The sequence below is a fragment of the Salvelinus sp. IW2-2015 genome, linkage group LG32 (genome assembly GCF_002910315.2).
Source record: "Salvelinus sp. IW2-2015 linkage group LG32, ASM291031v2, whole genome shotgun sequence".
NCBI classification, from domain to species: Eukaryota; Metazoa; Chordata; class Actinopteri; order Salmoniformes; family Salmonidae; genus Salvelinus; species Salvelinus sp. IW2-2015.
In genome coordinates, this window is record NC_036871.1 from 13,990,434 (window position 1) to 14,004,077 (window position 13,644).

The 13,644-nt window shown below is 41.9% G+C and overlaps 1 protein-coding gene across 3 annotated transcripts in view; it reads right to left on the bottom strand.

Moving 5' to 3' along the window:
- chd7 (chromodomain helicase DNA binding protein 7) overlaps window positions 1-10,931 on the bottom strand; it is a 79,801-nt gene extending 68,870 nt beyond the window's left edge. For all 3 annotated transcript variants that reach the window (XM_023977808.2, XM_070436680.1, XM_023977807.2), the window contains exon 1: window positions 10,676-10,931. The gene's annotated coding sequence lies outside the window, so the exon portion shown is untranslated. The remainder of the gene's footprint in view (window positions 1-10,675) is intronic.
- Between the last annotated feature and the right edge of the window lie 2,713 nt (window positions 10,932-13,644).

Genomic DNA, 13,644 nt, shown 5'->3' on the forward strand with positions numbered 1-13,644 from the left:
GTCCATCTTTAATTCTGTGAATAACACTTGTATCTTTCATCAATGTTTATTATGAGTATTTCTGGGGCTTTCTGCAAAATCACCGGATGTTTTGGAATCAAAACATTACTGCACGTAACGCGCCAATGTAACCTGAGATTTTTGGGTATAAATATGCACATTATCGAACAAAACATATATGTATTGTGTAACATGATGTCCTATGAGAGTCATCTGATGAAGATCAAAGGTTAGTGATTCATTTTATCTATATTTCTGCTTTTTGTGACTCCTATCTTTGGCTGGGAAAATGGCTGTGTGTTTTTTTGACTTGGCTCTGAACTAACATAATCATATGTTGTGCTTTCGCTGTAAAGCCTTTTTGAAATCGAACATGATGGGTAGATTAACAAGATGTTTATCTTTCATTTGCTGTATTGGACTTGTTAATGTGTTTCAGCGCAATGCTGTCGAGGGGTTCCGCTAGCGGAACGCCTGCGCTAGAAAGGTTAACGGTATTGAAAAACCAACCTGTGGCTATTTCCAAATACCCCCGTATACGGTATACCACCCAAGCCTTCAACAAAACACTTGCATCTTTCACAGCGAGCTAGTGAGGAACGAAAGGGATGGGCACAGTATAGGCGGTTGGCCACAAAGACAGAGCCGTGCACTAGGCTTATCTATTGGCAATCAAAAGCATTCTCTCGCAAAGGAATGATGTATCTTGCAATTTTTTGGGCTTGCAAGGTCTCGCAAATTCAGTAATCATCAATGAATAGGCTAAGACAGAGATGAGCAAGATTCAACACTTTGCTCTGACAGTACATGCGCAAGTGCAGAAGTTCACAGCGTGGTAGCCAGGGCACCAAAACAGTGGAGAATTTGCCTCGAGCTTCACTCTTAGGATCTTTACAGTTAAACTTTTTGCAAAAATAGCCTCGGCTACACATATACGTTAATGCAAACTTGTCACATTTCGACCACGCACACATGCCCGACAGTTGCTAGCCTCAAAGCAGGGCAGTGTAAACAGAATGGTCTCGTTTAACCACACACAGAAAAGTGTATGAAAAAGATAGAATTGAGTACCTTGAAATAGTAACATCCTGTTACATACTTTTAAATCTCAAGTCAAGGTGTTTGCTTGACTGCACTGAGCCACCAATTTTCTTTTACCTCATAATGACTGTTGATATAGATCAAACTAAGCCTGTTTTTTTCTAAGGTAACTCTAATGCGGTAGCTAGTGTAAGCCTTAGAGCGCTTATCTAGCTATGATTCAACTAAAGATTAGAATTCGGCTATAGCCAGCACATACTTGATGCAGAAATTACATTTCGTTGAGCTAGCATGCTAACGTTAAATAGCTGTGTAGCCTATATAATAAGGACACTGATAATGTTACTGTACTTTTACATTTGTATATCATTATTGATATGCTAACATTACTTGATCATGAAGCATGTTAGCTAGCTGGAGTTAGCTSTGTATTGTCAGCTAATTTAATGTGTACAGACGAGAAAATAAACTAATTGACTGCACATGGTTGTGGATTGTTGCATTACTGATGCGTAATATGGTTTGGTTGCATTACTCCACATTGTAATATGTTTAGGAAGAAAGGTTGCTCGAATTGTTAAATAATTTGTGCTTACTTGCTAGTGTCAACTGTGAAATGTATGGTTAATTTGAGCTGCGGACAAAGAATTTAGTGTTACCCGCCACAACGAAAGTTAAGGCAATGATGTAATGTGAATTGAAAAGTAGAAATCTCTTTGGCCACTCTGCTCCTCAGACGCCATCTCTCGTAGTGGGAATAGGGAGGAAATTGACCCACTATGCCGTTTACTTTGCACCTACTTCCTATGGCTGAGTCAATATTTAAATTACACTATTTTCCCAGGCCTTTATATCCTATCGTCTAGTTAGGCTATAACAGAAAATGGTTTGTGATAACTGCACATTGATTAATTTTGTGGGGAAATAATCAAATGTATTTTTGATTAAGGATTTTCCCTTGTGGTTAAGATCCCAATTTCGTTTAAATGCTCACACCCATACTCAGGACTAATTTTATTTTTTTACACTAGAACATCCAAACCATAACTGCTAGTCGACAGCTCTGTGTCAGTAACTACCATTGCACGTGAAACTCGAGTTACAAAATGGACTGTAGCAAGCTGAATAGCAACAGAATAGAGGGACTAGTTATTTCCCCCCTACTCTCTTGATGGTTGAAAATGACACTTTTTTCCAGGAAATCCCCAAAACGTAAACAGGAGGCATTTCCTGTGGGCCACATACTAGGCCTGGTTGGGAGGCCATGTCACATACAACAACAATACAATTTTTACTTTATCACCAACAGTCAATGGATCATAATAATTGCCTTTCATTAGAAATACTATCAGAACATAGCCTGGCACATGGATGGTAGGCAGACCGTGTGGGGGAGGGAAGTTGTAAAGTTGATTGTGTCAGATTGCGTGACCATAGGTCTTTCATAAGAGGTACTCTGCTGTTCTGGTTTGAAGGCTGGCTCTCCCAACTGCTCTGCTGCTATTGACAAGAGCACCAGAGTGAAACACACAGACAAGCTTATAGGGGGAGGACTTAAATTCAAATGAGAAAAAACAGACACAAGTATCAATCTGCACCGTATCATGGTTGGAAACTTCCGGAATTATTGTGTTTGTTTCATATGCAAAAGGTTTGATACAAGTCAGAACAGATTAGTGAAGACAGAAGTTTCCAAAATGATCTTGTCCACACCTTTCAACCAAGCCAAAATAAACTATCGGAGCACTCCCAAGAAATTCTCTTTCGACACGGGAGCAAATGGGAGCAAATTTCTGCCACTTAATTTCGCAAGACTACAGAAGCAGCAAGCCTACATCACAAACATCCTAAGTTAATAACGGCTTATGGTCTTTATCTTTAATGATAACACAAATTAGGTCAAATGTGAGAGTAGTAAGCAAGCTTAACTAAGAGAATAGTTTCACTTCAGGGTGTCTGAACTAGTTGTTAGAAGGGCTGTGTCCTCAAGGAATCATCATGCTACAAGAAGAACGCCTGGTCCAAGTTCATTGGCTACTGCCTGAACCTCTGCTTGGCTAGACTTATGCTTATCGAATATGACACTAAGTCATTTYCACTTGACACGTTGAAAAGATAACCTGCAAAAACAATTTGAAGACAAGTGTAACCTCACGGATCAGTTAGAAGACAAATTACTTCTGAAGTGTCCTAACCAAACTGTATACATTTCAAGACGAATTGTCGTAATCAACCGTCTGCGCTTTTCTTTGTAGATTCAAAGCAGAGTGAAGTTCAATTGAATAAACACTGCCAGTCTAACTTCCAAAAGCTAACACTTACTCCAAAACCAAAAGTTATGGCCACAGGTCTTATTTTGGACATATGAAATTACTCATAATATGAATAAAAGGACCTACAGAGCTCTTAATTTCTGGGTCCCACTAATCCAGGGCTATGTGATTCAGCAGTGGCCTTAAGAGCCTTGTGGACTGCCATCATATGGTAGAACCACCTGTGGTGTCTCCCTCCCTGAGCCCTAGCCCCAGAGTACAGGCAGTGCATCAGGTCCCAGCAAGGGGCTAGCTCTCCAGAGGCACACCACCAGCATTCCTTTTATCTGCCCTACCCCCTCCATACCTAACCCACTGAAAACTCCCTCCCTCCACCTACCCCACAAGAGGCATGCGCCTGAGCATAATTTATACCTCTGCTCCACTGGGGGGGGGGGGGTGAGCATGCTGATGTGCATGGGCAGACGGGGAAGAGGGTATGGATGTGTGTTGTGAGTAGCTAACTGCACAAAGACAGTGTTTGAATGTGACTGCGGGGGGACGGGGGCGGAAGGGGGGGGGGGGGGGGGGGGGGGGGGGGGGGGGGGGGGGGGGGGGGGGTGGGGGGGGGGGGGGGGGGGGGGGGGGGGGGGGGGCTGAGGGGCGAGCAATATGCTTGGGCTGGGATTTGAGTGAGGGGGCAGGGGGGGGCTATAGGAATCTGGTTGTTTTACGCACGGCTGCCTTGTTAATGGACTTTTTTCTTTACAGCAGGGAGGGGGAAAACAGGAAGGAGTTCTGTTTATGCAATCTGCTCTCTGCGTTAAACACGTGGGCTTAATATCTCCCCCCTCCAAAAAAAACGCTGTACAAATCAGAGGCCTTTTGTGGTCAAACGTGGGGCAAAGGAGGAGTAAGAGCGGTTGTATGTGTGTACATGTGAAAGGTAGAAACAGTCGCATGGGGAATAGAAGAGGTTGTCAGTGATATATTCAGCAGAACTTTGACCTTGACTCCAAGGAAACAGCACCACAACGCCTTCCTCTGTGGCACTCATCTGACTGGCTGCCCAACAGCCGAGGTACCTGCTGCAGGGTCAGCCGGGGTAAAAGCCCCTTTTGTGTCAGCCCGTTGCAGGCCTGGGGCAAGAGGGGGAGAAAGAGGAGTTTTAACTTCCTGTCAAGGATGTCTGGCCCAGGAGAAGAAAAACATAAAGTTGGGGAAGAAGAAAGAAAAGTAGGGTTGGGCGGAATGCAGGTTCAAATACAGTCATACCATTTCTGTCCCTTACAAAAATGAATTTGTTGCAGCAATCTCCCTGCAAATTTGTGAATTTGCTTCCAACTAAATAGTGTGCCACAAAATGTTGCCAGAAGTTTGCAAATGTTTGCCACTAGTGGTGAATCTGTGGCAACAATATTTATTGCCACTAGAGGCAAACCGTTTACCAGAAGTCGTTTCTGGTGAACACATGACTTCCAAGACCAATCAGGGGAATTAGAAAAATCTGTTGGGAAATGGAAACCAAGCCATCTAGTTAGCTACCTACCAAAGTTGTCCAGTGAGTGTCTAACTTATTAAATATTCCTAATAAAAACTGTATAATTGTGTTTGCTAACTAGGCATCAATTAACTAACTCATGTTATAGAGTGAACAATTTGGTTGATATCAGTTTCAATCTGTCAGCGCCACTGACTGACTAGCGCCTAGCTAGCTAGTGCTTAGCTATCTGGCGTTAGCCATCATATATTTGCACAACTGTGATGGCAGTTGGAAGAGGCTGTACTAGGAAGAGGATGGATCAACACACTGGAAAGATGGTGGTGCACTCCCTCATAACACTTTGAGTGATAAATAGCTGTACTACAGCGGAGTTTTGTTTGCAAACCTAGGATCATGTGCAATTACAGGTTATTCGTATCTAACAAAATAGGCTAGATCATACTAAGTTTGTTCCAATAAAATGTTATAGTTGTGTTGAGATGAGATTTGAGCAACTAACTGGTGCCACAAATAACATGTGCAATGCTAGTCTTAATATGGTACATTTGACAGTTTACAAGACAAACAGTTCAAACACCCAAAACCTCCATTTATCCCTCAGTTTTCCAAGAATCAATTGCAGGAAACTCGGGGCCTCCCAGAGGAACTAAATAATTTCCCAGAGAGACGACTGACCCGACCATGCTGAAAGGTATTCAGACAGTCAGCGGCTGGGTGGGAGGTGTTTGGCTAGACTTACCCATGCGCAGGAGAAGGCTGGAAGGCCGGAGCCTCCAGCCAGGGTTACTGGTTTTAAGACACTCCCTCAGGGCAGATGATTTCTGCCAGTGTCTGTCCTGATGCACTTCTGACAGAATGAAGGCCTACACATTGTTCCCAACACCCTGATCAACAGTCAGGTATTTTCATCATGTAAAATGGTTAAGGTTGGGATCAGGGTTCGGGGTAAACTGACCCCAGATCTGTGGTTAAGGGTGTGAGGGACAGGAAGAGGATTACCCTGGGCCAGGAAGGGGGGGGGGGGGGTGCGCCTCMCTTCCTCTTCCACTGCTAGTCTGTGTACACTGTAGAAGGCTGCATTCACTTCCCACTCCAGTGGTGGGACTCAATTGTCATGAACTGTGCATCCTTTTCTGCTGCTGCACTGATAGCACTGGACAGGTGAAAGCGATCCCTTGTTGGTCTTCTGCCATATTGCTTTCACCCATCATATCAAATTGATGAAGGAAGGACCTACTTAGACTAAGTCTATAAAAGGTCTGTAAATCTCCTCTAGGCTATATTGAGATTCATTATCTCTCAGATCTTAACACTTAACCACTATACTGAATCTCGGCTGTGACTGTGCCGTTGTTTGAATGAGGGGATAGTATTGTTGACTGGCTACCCAAACGCCTTGCTCCGGCCAAACGCTATGCTACGTCACGCACTTTAGTTTTTTCTCCACAATGGGTCTGGATCCGAGTCCCTCCGACAATTTCAAGAACGCAAGCGCATTCTAACCATTCTGATTGGTCCCAGAGCCAGAACACAGGTGGGTAAAGCTGCGTTTGGAAAATGGGTCATTGGCTTTGATACTCTGGTTAGAGATGATCCAATCACTTATGACTTTGTTTTGTACAACACCCCTAATTTTAACATCGCCACACAGATGACAAGTATGGCAGTCTCTGAAGTATGCTGTGGACAGAGCAGCCGAATAATTCCGGTTGATTAGTCAGGCAAATGGCAATTCAATGAATGAATGGATAGACAGAGCGGGAAAAGCCTCTTCTTCAGCCATAATAACTAGTTGGAGCGACTGCTGTATGAAAATGAGCCATCTAGAAATACATAGTCGACAAAGCTTCCTCGCATGAGCCATACAATGATGATTAGAGTGAATAACAATGCATCTTATCAGCTGTGGCCAATCTATAATATGTTCTGTTTAGAAGAAAGGAACTGACACACAAACAAGGCTTAGGGGCTGGCTAGTCTACACTTCAGATAGAAGCAGCATCTCAAATATTCCCGTCAAGAAGAGTGGTTCATAAGGCCAGGACTACGGGAGGTAGAAAGGTGGTGTAAGAGAGGGATGGAGGGAGGGACAGCGGGGGCTGCTTTTACAGGCACAACAGGCCTCCACAACACTTCTGCAAACCCCGGACCTGGAGAGGAGTGGCAGAGAGGAGCAGAGCGGCGGGGCGCGAGGGACATGACAGAACTATGCTCAACTTCTTCCACTGAGAGGAGCAACAACTGCCACATAACTTAACAAAATGGCAGCCATAACAATAAGTGGTCAGATCAGATCCACACAGACAGTGCCCATTGTATTCATACAAGGGCTCAGTTGGGATTGAGAGTACCTCTGACACTGGGGATCAGATGAGAATGCCGAGACAGGATTAGGACTGCAGTTACAGGTCAAGGTGTTAGCCAATAGGAGCAAGGCAGGAAAGAAAGATGGGCCTACACAGCAGGTGTGTTTCTGACACACATTAAACTCAATAAATCTTGGTTTGAATCTGAATGAAACTACATTAGGTCTACATTTTGAGATTTGTGTGCCACTCAAACTGCTGTGGCAACAATCAGACTGATTTAGTGGATATGGAGGAGAATGAAGAACCTTTCCTTTTACACGTTGGCTTATATATGAAATGATACCCATTTATTTCCCCACAAATCTGCCAAAATACCGTTATTGACTCCTTTCAAGTGAGAACTTTTCTAAGGATAGCGTGCCAGCTAACTGCCTCTTCAAACAGTGCCTCTGAGCAACTTAAATTGTCATAACAGTACTTTACCAATTAAGTCCCAGTAGTAGTTTGAATAATATATAATAACATATGGCAGGGATCATCAACTAGATTTAGCAGTGGGCCCTTTTTTTCTTGAGCGGATGGTCGGAACATAATTACAAATAATTTGCTGACAGCAAATTTACCGCAAGAAGCACAAACAGATATATTTGACGAAAACATTTTCTAACCTTGCTTACATGTGTAGAAGATCACATGTAAATATATTATGCACTGGAAATCTTGGGAACAGATTCCCTAAATTAAATTCACTTGGAGCTGATGTTATGGTGTTGTTACAGTCCAACAATGAAATTTAAAAACAGAAAACTTTGGCCCACAGGCCACCAGTTGGGGAACCCCGATATATGCATTTAACATTCTCTCATACAAACTGAATTACAGTGCATACGTTTTACATATGGTGGTCCTGGGAATCGAACCTACTAAACTGGCGTTACCAGCACCATGCTCTACCAACTGAGCAACAAAGGACCACTGTGCAACTGAAACCAGAAGTTAATGTAACAGTATTGCTTCCGTCCCTCTCCTTGTCCCCACCTGGGCTCGAACCAGTCCCATTAAGCATTGTTACCCATCCCTCCACAACTGCCACAGCCCTAGATTGAAAACGCAACTAGTGCGCACCGCTAATTAGCTAGCCTTTTCACACCGGTTACATAAAGACGCATTGGACGGGCCACAGCTTCCCAGCATGCATTGCTCTACTCATCAAATTGGGGTGATGGAAACAATGCTAATTTTTACAACAGAAAAAAATATGTCACTGTACACAAGGCCCCGGAGTGTTCATTGTCAATGGGGCAACTGTCTTAAATGGTCAAAATGGCTACATCGAATTTGTCTTTCTCTCAACTATCTCCCACCTTGCATTTTAAGTTTAGTTTCTCGGGGCTGGCCTTTAGGGATCCACGGTGTATGCTGGTTAGGGTCCTGTAGTTACATATGCGGCTAAGATCTGTGACTGGGCTTTGCATCTTAAAATAACAAAAACATGATTGGGATTTAAGAGCATTGTTTATACACATGCATGACACTTCTAGGCTTCAAATCTGATCTTGAATACTTCTTGTCAAACCACAGGTTCCAGACAAAAGATAGATGAACCTGCATAATATCACTCAAATGTTCTCATTTGAAATGTTTTCGGTATACATTTAAAATAAAGCTAATAAACTGCTTTATGACAAAGTTTTTGCAAAAACAGTTGACTAGTAGTGGGGTATAAAGAAAACTTTACTCCATAGCCAAAAACTTTTGTTCAACAGAACCCCACCCCTTCATAAAGCCAACGCAGCTATATAAGTCAGTCGGAAAGCAGTACCTCAACAACCACAAGAAAATGCAGACTATGGTAGAAGCCACAATACTGGATAACATCTGTCCCGCCCGCCATACCCGGGGCCTCTTATCTGTTGGCGGACATACATTAGAAGCTGCCATCTTAGGTTAGAGACTCCGCAAAAGGTGGGGGTAGTACTTCGGTGATCTTTCAAGGGATTCTCGATTATCAATTAACGTAGCTTGTTCGTTCAACAAAACAACGTTATTTGCTATGCGAATAGTTTTCGTTAAATATGTATTCGTTCTTGTTCTATTATAAAGGGTTGAAAGTAGTCACTGGCAACACGCATTATGCGAACTATAGTTGACTGATTACAACATAATGGAGCAACACGGTCTGGAAATTTTTGGAAAAGAATGTCAGCTTGTATTTAGAAATTCAGCCACCCACAATACAGCAGCAGGTGTTTTAAAATCGAAAAACGCTGGATGAACAGAGGGTAACAATTTAAGAAAGTTCCCCATAATACTGTAGCTACACATCTCTTGATAAACAAGCCTTCTTATCAAACTTTAAAACGCGGAAACGCATGCAACAAACTGCAACCGGTTTGCTTGCTGTTGAACAAAGTGGCATTCGCCATCAAAGTAGCCCATTAGCACATTATTAGCCTTTGGGCTAGCAGCAAGACAATGAGGGCTTTGATAGTGGTCAAATGTCGGCTACAAGCGCAACTTCACTATAAGCAATGGGCCACCAACTAGCTAGCAGCAGGCTAATTAGGCTACATTATTAAGCACGTTTTGGACGGAAACGCAACGCTAACCTCGGGTTATTCCCTTCAAAATACGAAATTCTCTCGAACCATCGAAGCTCTAACTCAGTGTTTTGATTAAAGCCCATGTACTTTAACAATTATATGGATATATCAGGGCGAAAAGATAGAAGGCTAACTAAACAGGGATGACCGTCTGGCCTCAAGCAACCCCCTGTCCATCGTCCTATAAAACACTACGGACAGGCTACTTTTCACCCCGTCGTTATCAAGTTAAATCACATGTGAATAGACTTAATTTATGAAATACAAGTTGAACTTTAGTCACAAAATCCGATTGTGTGTTTGCAATAAGAAATTGCATATTTGTCACAGTGCATCTAGGGGATCCCTCGCGCTAGCAATCTATACTAAGGTTACTCACTCATTCATCTCGGCCACTGACTCACCTCTACGTTCGAGCCACCTCGTGTCTCACTAGCTAGCTCAACACACAATTAGCTAACCCAAGCTAACGAACACTCACTCTTGCCTATTGTATTACAAAGAAAAAAGTCACAATTCAACATTTCTAAAGTCAAGTTGTTCACATTTGTCTGTGCTTACTGAGAGAGCTCACCGTGTTGGCTAATATTCTTCACTTGATGAAAAAACTCAGGACTCACTCCGCTCAGTGCAGCGGGTTACGAGCTAAACTTGCTAACTGTAGTTAGCATTTTAACATGGTAATTTACGGACGTTCAATGACTTGTAAATGAGAGAGGGGGAACACAATTCCCTTTTCAGAATAAGTTTTCCACGAAGTTGTTTGCTAAATAGACGTCCCAGCTACCATACCAACTTCCATGGTAGATTAAAAGTCGATTGTAAGTGAGATCTAGTTTTCAAACATTACTATAAATTGGTTATTTACAGGTAAGAGTAACACACAACTAGGTCATTTACCATGTGAACAAACTGAACTGAGGGAGTACGGAATCCAACCATTTAAAAAGAGCATTGCTCGCTTACCCAACAAGCTTGGTCAGTTCAGGGTTTCGCAAATTAACTCCCGTAGTAGCTATCTCCAGTAAATTCCTTTCTGGTCCGTTTATAAATAAATTCAAGTTATTTTATAATGTTCGGCGTGTMGTTATCCCTTCCTCACCGACTCTGCCTCTCTCCTTTGTGTTAATTTCACTCAAATCGAGTTTAATCCGATCGATCCCGGCGGTCGCGTTCTCGAGTCCTCTCCTCCAGACATTCGCTCACCTTCTACGGGTAGGGGGCGCGTTCATGGCTCCAATGGATAAACATGCGTGCGCGTGATGACCCTACTGGGCTGTGACGAATGTGCGCTTTATTATTCATTTATTGTAGACGCTATTAAATATATATCTTTTCATTTCTTATTTCGGCGTATGGTTGTAGGAGTTATTCATACATTTAGTGGTAATTTTGTAAATCAGTTTCCCTGTGTACAGATGCTAATAAAAGCGTGGCATAGCAGAGTTGTGTAACAGAGTAAGAAAACCTGTGTCGTGGATTCAAGTTGCTTCTCAAATGATAAACCCTATCACTTTTCAGGGGATAATAAAATCTATATATAGAGAAATATTTTTTTTTCTTCATATGTTTCAACCTGAAATGATGGACCTGTAAAAGCTCAACACGAGTTTAAGACAAGCGTTCTCAAATTAAATGGATCTGTACCACCTGCAATGAGTGGATGTTTTTTTATTTGTGTATGGTGCATCAATTCGACCCCGAGAATTGAGTTTCCTAATTCCATGTCAACTGCAGATTAATAATTATGATAATTAGAGATGGACACCATACACATTTACGATTCATATTTACATATTYGCTCTTCTACGGAGGGAGCATATTATTCTACTTGGTCCCTTGGGCACGTGCAAGGCCAACCCGAGGCCCTGTGGTTTTCAGAGTAGTTTCAGACCTTTTTTTACCACAGTAAAAAGCTAAACATGTGCAACCAATTGCGATAGAAATATATCAAGATTAAGAAATACGCCTTTCACACAATCACACTTTTGTGAAGGTCTCTTCCTTGATGCATTGCACACTACCTTACATACGAATCATCAGGCAAGTAACCCGGATGTCCCTTGCGCGGCCATTCATTTGCTTATCATAACAATCTGCCCCACAAGACTTGTGTATTTGAAGGCGCACGCACTCCCTTTCTGTATGCCCAATGTCCTCTCAAATCCACTGTTTATTTTACTTATGCTTGTAAATATTCCAATGGATCAGTTATACATTTCGAAGTTTTTTGCACAGCATTTAATAGAGTTTGTCTTTAAAAATACATGTAGTTTGTGCTTGTGGGTATAATTTGCCTGTGAGAAGGCCATCTTGATTTCACATCTACTGTGAAGGTCACTACTCTAATTGCATTCACTAAAATCAAACTTTCATTTTCGAAATGGTTCATAAAATTAATGCAGGCATACTACCTCTACCTTTTCAGACGGTTCACTAATCTGTTCAACACAAGCTTTTCACATTTCGTTCCTTTACTGCTTTGAAAAGTAGGTCATGAGATGTGTTCACCTTTAGCATCAAACTGTCGCTGTGCATGACCACCAACAAAAGCCCATTTCAAATTACACCCAAATGTTGGCCGATATAATGGGGACGAATAAAACAAATATCTCATGAACTGTCTCTATTGCTGACTGCAATCCATTCCCACCTGAAACTAATTTGCTGTACTGTAAGCCTATTTGAGAAACACCCGGTGCAATGTTACTTTCAGATTGGTGGTGAAATAACATGTATTTTCAGTAAGTAATGTTTAAATATTCATTAATAACCACATAGGAGGCCAAGAAATGAAATCACACATTTGATGTGAAAATTTTAGAATTGTACCCGATTGGTTGCCTATACCTGAGAAATATGCAATGTAGAGCAGAGAAGTGTGTTGTAAAACCAGTTGAATTGGTACTGGCTGCATGTGGCCCCCCTTTAGTTCATGTTGATATTAGGGAGAGGGTGTGGTGATCATTTGGGAACGAAGCCTGCAATTCCAAAACTACACACAGCTCTGAGGACATGCATTCTTTGTGTTTCACTTTATATATTGAGAAATCAAAGCTGCAATACAGTATGGATCCATATATAATTGTTTCATTCATATACCAACACAGACACTCAGAAAAGAACTATAGGGGACCAGAGGCAAAATATCAAATCTATAAAGTAAATTACAAAATGTACATTTTAAACATAGCAATTTTTTCCCCCACATGACAATCAAATGATATTTCAGTTTAGAATKTTTTATTATAGTTTATTGTGATAGCATTTTTTCGTTTTTAAGAAGAACCAACAYAGCAAATAAATGTCGAGGGGGTCACATAGATACTCCAGGTTTGGCTTTTCCCGCGCCCCTCTGACGACAGACGAGATGTTCACCATAATATCTACTAACAGCATGCACAGCCAAAGAAAGCAAGGCTGTACACAGCCACTCACACACACCTACAGGAAAACGCTGCTCTGCACCGACGCTCCACAGCGGACTGCATGAAAAACAAATTCCTGAAGAGAAAAATATATATGCAGGCTTGTATGTATAAATAGACATACGCAGGTTGTTTGTGTGTAAGGACACATGTATGCATTTAAGCATGCATGTACTGTTTAAATCTGTGTATGTATACATTTAGAGTATGCAATGTGTGTTTAATGTAAGAATGTGTCTATGGGCATGTATAAGAATACGCAAAATGAAGTTACTGGAATGATTCCGCCGCAACCTGGTTATGTTTTTCTCATATTTTCTTCTGCTTTCCCAATCTTTCCGTTAAGGCAAACAGCTGAGATCTCTTATCCGAGCAGAGGTGATCAAATTCTGGTATTTGTGGTTATTGAACACAGGTAAACACAAAATGTTGGCATTAAAATAGATGCAGAATATTGAGCCAAAGTTTCTATACACAGTCATAGCAGATCTAGGGCACAGAGAGAGA